Source organism: Rhamphochromis sp. 'chilingali', assembly GCF_963969265.1.
Source record: "Rhamphochromis sp. 'chilingali' genome assembly, chromosome: 11".
Lineage (NCBI taxonomy): Eukaryota > Metazoa > Chordata > Actinopteri > Cichliformes > Cichlidae > Rhamphochromis > Rhamphochromis sp. 'chilingali'.
In genome coordinates, this window is record NC_137938.1 from 31870114 (window position 1) to 31877294 (window position 7181).

Consider the following 7181-nt stretch of genomic DNA (forward strand, 5'->3'; position numbering starts at 1 on the left):
AGTTGCTGGGATGCATTATTGTGACCTTCCACTGGAACGACAGTGTTGCCAAGATGAAAGTTCATCAGCTTAATAAACTCTACACCAACGTTTCTATCCAGCTCTGTCGCATCCTCATCCTCTGCATCTTCCATTCATCACTATCACATTACACATTGTGATTGTAGATCGACTTAACATAATGGAATCCTGCACATTTAAAACTCAAAGCCTAGCTTCTCTATCCCAGCTGTTAAACTATTAGCTAAAAAACTCATGGTTTTTGCAGCAAACATGCACTTTATTTTTTATTATTTATTTATTAATTTAAATGAAGGCACTTAACTGATCTGTTTGGTTTAATTATTTTTATTTTATTATTTTATAACCATGACCTCCTTGAGCCTGGTTCTGATGGAGGTTTCTTCCTGTTAAAAGGGAGTTTTTCCTTCCCCCTGTTGCCAAAGCACTTGGTTTTCTCTTTTCTTTGTATTATTCTAGGGTCTTTACCTTATAATATAAAGTGTCTTGAGGCAACTGTTGTTGTGATTTTAGCGCTCTATAAATAGATAAAACTAAACTGAATGAAGAACCTTTATTTTAATTGCTTCAGTTGTGAGTTACATGTTTCTTAGTTCTCTGTCCATTTAATAAAACTGAACAAATGTCAGTCTTGTGGCCCTGAAAATACTGAAAACAGTACATGAAGCTCTTAACATTAAGAATCCATTAAGAATGTTTTCTAACGGGAGGATCTACTTTGTCAAAAATTGATTGTGACAACCATGATTTGTTTTTGACTGAACTTCTTTTTGTTCTTAGGAAAGAGAATAAAATGAGCTTTTAGAATTTATAAACTGAAATGGAAATGCAGTTTGTTTGGGTTTTTTTTTTTTTTGGGGGGGGGGGGGTTATACTTTATGTATTATGTGTGCAATTTGTTATTGTTGTTATGCCTCATTTAGTGTTCCAGTTTTTTATTCTTAACATTGTTAATGGATTATTAGTTACATTTAAATGTAATTAAATAAATTATATTTCATTGTATAAACATTAAATAGTTTTGGAAGTAAAAGCAGGTTCTTATCAGAAAGGTTTCAACATTTGGATGCCGTATTGTCCTTTGAACCCTCTGGGCTCTATGCTGGCCATTTCTGACCACTTTTTCTTTTTTGATCATTTTTACAGTGTTAATGCATATGGAAATTTTCAACTTCAGCTCCTTGAATATATCAATAATATACACTATACATCCAATTATTCCTTATAGCTTTATCGTGGCCACATTTTGGCCAATTGAAACCCATTATAATGACATTTTTTAATTCCTTGTTATTGACAGTAATAAATCATGCAGTTTAGGTAAAATTGCTTTCATTCTAAACTTAAGACATGAATATTGTGTTGTTGTTGTTGTTGTTGTTGTTTTTTTTTTGTTTGTTTTTGTTGTTGTTGTTTTTACCAAATCGTGACTAGCCCGGCTAGCGATTTTTTTTCCAGTCGGGCTACCAAAATCTATCTCTGCCCTACCCGTCGGGCTATCATAGGAAGGAAAAATATATGTCAATGCTTTTGCATTCTTTCGGAAATGTATCTGGGTAATTATGTCATTGGCATCGGTGAGCCACTGTCAATATGTGACATATTGAAATCGCGTTTGAATTTGCGCTTGTTTTTTGCTTTCACTTTGCAATCGCACGAACTGTGTATAGAGAGCGACAGTACTGATTGGTGAGTCACGATAATTTGCGCACCAATTCGTTAGCTTACTATGCAAACATGACAAGTGAAATCTCCCGCAGCAAGCTTAAACATATGAGAGGTTGATCGCGCAGAGAATCGTTGAGTGTTATGTGAGTCCGTGTGTAAAAGCAGCAGGATATATATTTTAGTTCTGCTGAGCCAAATAAGACAGGTCAGGGTGAAGAAGTGACAGCCAAAGAAAAGCTTACCACAAAACGGAAAAGTTATGACAAATCAGACTATAAGGCAAAAAGAAAGTCCAGTGCTATGGTTTCATGGACAAAAGAATTTCTGTGGCTGCAATATGACGAGCTAAATAATAACCAGGGCTGCACATAAGTGGTCCGCAGGCGCGCATTCGCTGTCAAAATAAAAAACGCACACAAGATAAGAAGTTGCAACGCGTGTTTGCGTACATAAGATTTTCTGGAGGAGGACAGACATTTGTGTAGAACTCTTAAAGATGTCGAAGAAGCTCTTTTAAGCAATTACTTTGGTGTTCCTCCACCTCCAAAGAAATGTCAGAAGGAGTCCGAACCACAAAAGAAGCGCGTATTCTCGAAAAAGTGGTTGCAGGAGGTGAGCTGGCTTCAAACAAATGATGAACGCACAGAGATGTGGTGCGGAATGTGCCGTGAAAATCCCACTCTAGCGGACAAAAACACTGCCTTTTATATGGACGCAAATGCGCGTTGCAACTTCTTATCTGGTGCGCGTCTTTTATTTTGACAGCTAATGCGCACCTGCGGACCACTTATGTGCACCCGTGTAAATAACATAATGTTCTGTCGGGTGTGTTGTTGGTTTTCCCTCGATTTCTGAATCGACAAGCGCCTTTGTTACTGGGACCAGTAATTTTAAGAAAGCCCCCCATTAGAACCCATGAGAAATGCAAGAAATGCATTATTGCTCAGATATTGCCAAGTCAATATCTTTCCTGGAACAAACACCAATTGCAAATAACATACTAAAAATAAACCTGAAAAATCTGTTTAGAACAGCTACTATGTTGCAAAGAGTGAACTACCACTGGCAAAATTTAGCAGTCTTTGCAAACTTCAAAAAGCAAATGGCCTAGATCTTGGTTCCACTTGTCTCTTACCCATGACTTCAGTGGAAATTTCAAATTCAGGATCTGACACAGACTGATTCATGTCCTACACAGTTCTTACAAGTTCATAGAAATTTCTGTTCAATTAGAACCAAGTATTTGAGTTGATGATTGTAATTTTTATACAATGTTGTAATTTGTGTTTCAACAATTTTTTGATTAATGTTTTGTTTGTTACAAAACATCAATCAAAAAATTGCTCTCTTTTTTTTCGGGCTACTTAAATTTATTTTGGGCTACCAAAAACTGAAGAGTCCCTACCCGAAGGGCTACCAGGGGTTTTGAAATTTTGCGAGCCCTGACATCATTTACCCATTTTTGGCCAAACAAGCAATTTCATGTAATATTCTTAGTTTTGTATAAGGGCGTACGGTGGCTTACTGCACTCCAATGGACCAAAAGAATGACGCTATGTTGCCATAGGTTTGATCTTAAGGATGTAATAGCTTGTGTTTGTGCATGACATTGCAGCACAAATATGTATCTGCAAGATAGTGGAATAAATTACAACACATCAAATATTACATAGGCTGCAGTGAGTTTCTGTAGATGCAGGCTATTGATCTTTGAGTTTCCCAGGCAAACTTAGCTTCAAAGCACTTTTATTCTTGTACTTTTCATAGAAAATACCATACCCAAAATATTAACTTTCAAAAAATTTATATATATGTATATGTATGTATATATATGTGTGTGTGTGTGTGTGTGTGTGTGTGTGTCACAGGACATTTTGCAGAGTTCACAGCTGCAGCTGCAGCGCAAACAACAACAAACACTGTTTGTAAGTCTGTCCTGCAGTTTATGCAGGTTCAGTTAGTGCTGCTGCTATAAGTAAGCCCAACAGCTTCCAGATAATTTTCTTCTGACAAGATGGCAAGAAGGTCATAACTGCTTCAAGCTCCCTGACCATATGATGTGATCAGGGAGCAAGGATAGGAAGAAGTCCTCTGCCCTACTATCTCCTGGATGTCTTGGAATACAATGCATTTGTCCCTTGGAAACCACTTCATAGGAGTGGGAGTTGTCTAAAACCTACAAATGAAGAGTGATCCTCGAAGAGCTGGGGCACATGCTGATGATCTCAACAATTGCAAGACGGCCTTGTTCCTGATGCTCAGCCGCTTCTGCCATTGATCCGAACATACAGTAGTCTGAACTAGATGGTTAACCTCACCTCGCCAACAAAATGAGAACAAGGTTTTGTTTTTTGTTTTTTGGCTATTCATCAATAGAAGTAATAATGCAAAAAAGTTAAAATCATTGTTACTGTTACTGGTACTGACCTGCACTGATGACTGAAAAAAATATTCAACTTATTCCCTTTTCTTTCTGAAAAGTTACTGGTAATATATAACCTGACATTTAAAGGGTAAAAAACATGGCCATAACATGCTAAGTGGGAGTTTTTCTGTCACTGCAAAAAAAAGTAATGATGCATATTTAATCACTGATACTGTTAATCATTGATCTACATCCAACTGCAATCATGATGAGAAAATAAATCAGATTGCATGTTTATTTTGAAAAATTTTTTTAAGCTTTTATCTCTTTCTAAATAATTACAATTATGTGATCTAACTGATATTTAACTGGCACCTGTGGCTCAGTCAGGCCCCTTCTGGGAAATGGGGGGGGGGGCCTCGAACCTCAGGGCCTGGGGCTCGGCCCGCTCTGGCGCGACTGGCTGCTGGCGGAGACTGCGGGCACTTCACTGCTGGGTGACCCCCGTCTGGGGAGCTCCTCAGCTCTTTTCGGGAGGGTGGTGCATCTGTCCCTCCGGTGGTACTCCGTGGGCTCCGTGGGCCTGCTTTATGTCCCGGGGGGAAGGGCTATGGCTCCCCACACCCACTATCAAATAGTTACATGGAAAAACCTTTTGAAAACAAGTGCGCTCAGGCACACAGGTGTGACCACAGGTGTACACACGGGTGTTCATAGACATACACACAATCTTCCCTGGCAGGTGCCTCAAAGCATGCCGTGCATTGTTGGTCTTGTGTGCTGCTCAGTAACACTCAATATTTATTATTTACTGTTACTTATACTTATCTAGAGTGTTGCTGTGGTTTTTGTGTTGTTGTCTTTATGTTTGCTTTCTTCTTCTTCTTTTTTTCCCCACCAGGTGATCTAGCAGATTTAGTCTTTTCTCTGTTTGCCTCTTCTCCCAGTTCTCCCTCCTTGCTTTAAAGTTATCTTGTCTACGTCTCTCCTTTTCCTATCCCCCAGTCATTTCTGTTCCATTTGTAATAACTTAAAAGTTTAAAAGAAATTATAAAATAAAATAAATAAATAAATATCAAGTTGACCAGTATGGCAAAGCCATAATGATCCACTTGGAAAAGTAAATCCGTTGGGCATCTTTCTTGGCCTTCAGACAGTAATTCTGATTGCTACAGTGCCGAACGGAACAGGCAAAAAAAATCAATTATATTGAGAAAAAAATTGAACATTATTCCCCTTTTTTCTGAAAAGTTACTGGTAATATATAACCTAACTGACATTTAAAGGGTAAAAAAATCTTAATTTGAAGAAAATTTAGGTTTTCACCTCAAGGACTGATGCCAATTTGAAAAATCAAGTTGAAATTGTTTAATATATATTCATTTTATAGCATTTTGTGACCTTAAGCAGGAGGTGGCCACTTTTGTCCATGAACATGCTAAGTGGGAGCTTTTCTGTTTTTCTGTCACTGCACAAAGAAGTAATGATGCATATATAATCATTGATACTATTAATTATTGATGTATTTGGCCATGAACAAGCTGAGTGGGAGTTTTATCTATTTTGCTTTCCATGCACAACAATAACAATGCATAATAATCAATGTTGATGTTAATCAATTACATGTCCCAGACTCGACTATTAATAATACAAGAAAATCCAGTAGCACTGCGAATTTATGAAATGGTCATTTTTGAGGTTGTCTTCCAACAAGTGCATTGTACAAACAAACTGGTGTTTTAAGGGTTAAACAAGTAAAAAGTCATGTCTATTTTATATTTCTGAAAAGAACTGATATTAGTAAAAAAATTTATGCAGAAAAAATAGCAAAAAAACATACAAATAACCAACCAACAGACCTAATCTGTTGGTTGGCACTTTTGGCCATGAACAAACTGATAGGATTGTGATTTTGAACAAACCCAGAGGGTTGTGTGGGTGTGTGTGTCATTCTAGATTAAAACTCTGCAATGATTTGTTTTTGTGCATGTTTCTATACAAATGCAAATGAGGTTGTACTGCCATGTTGTGCACTTTTGTAAAATGTTCACCTCCTTTAAATCCCTCCCTACATCCTTAAGCTATGATTTTTTAGAATCCGAAACGTTACCCAAAAGCTCTTTTTCTGCAGCCATAAATGATTCAATGGAACCAAATACCTGTGGGCGGGCATGTATTTCTTCCCCCGTCTCTTTACAGTACAGTTGTTGGATGTCTCTGGGGAGTCTGCTGGATTATGGAAGGGATTTCTGTAGGATTTCTGTAAAACAAAGACAACTGTTTTTTAAAACACTAAAGAGCTCGCCTGTTGCATCAACCAATCACAAAGCCTGCAGACATGACATACCCTTAAGTGCTGTTTACATGCATTTTTAACAGCAGATATCTCAGACTGTAAGCCGTGTATAATAGAGTATTGCATCAGTGGAACCAGAACGGCTGTGAGTATATAAACCTTTTAGAACAGCATTGGCCTACTTTGTTATCTAAATGAATAGCATTACAAAACTTCATCGGGATCTATTGTCTATGATGACATTTACACTAACCCAGTGACACCAGCTGACAAATACGTGATAAGACTTTCAGATAGAAATAAAGGACAAAGTGACAAAATGACATCTATGTAAAACATGGTTATATTTAAAAAGCAGAGGAGGTAAAAAACACAAAACAAAACCCATCTATACAGTGAAAATATATATATATTGAAGCCTTACAACCACAAAAGCTGATATTAAGATAGTATTAAGTTGACCTCACTCACAAGAACAATGCATCCTTGAAGCCACCATGAAGTCCACTTATGTAGACTTCTGCATAGACTTCATGGTGGCACAGGTGGGAAAAGTGTCATGGAGGTTTGTCAAATAGTAGGATGTATTGATTCATGTTTCCGGACACAAATTTCCCCTTTTTTTCCATTTTCCTGCACACTATTTGTCATATCTCACATGTGTTGACTTTTGCGATGAGTCTTTTTCACTTTTAATGGGGGAAAGAAGTGCACATCTGGAGGGTCAAAGTAAAGATTTGTTTAAATTTAGGAATTACAAATTACTTTGTAAGTTTATGCAATAAAACTACTTTGTTAGGGGTATCAAAGGAGTGACGCGTCCCCAATGAA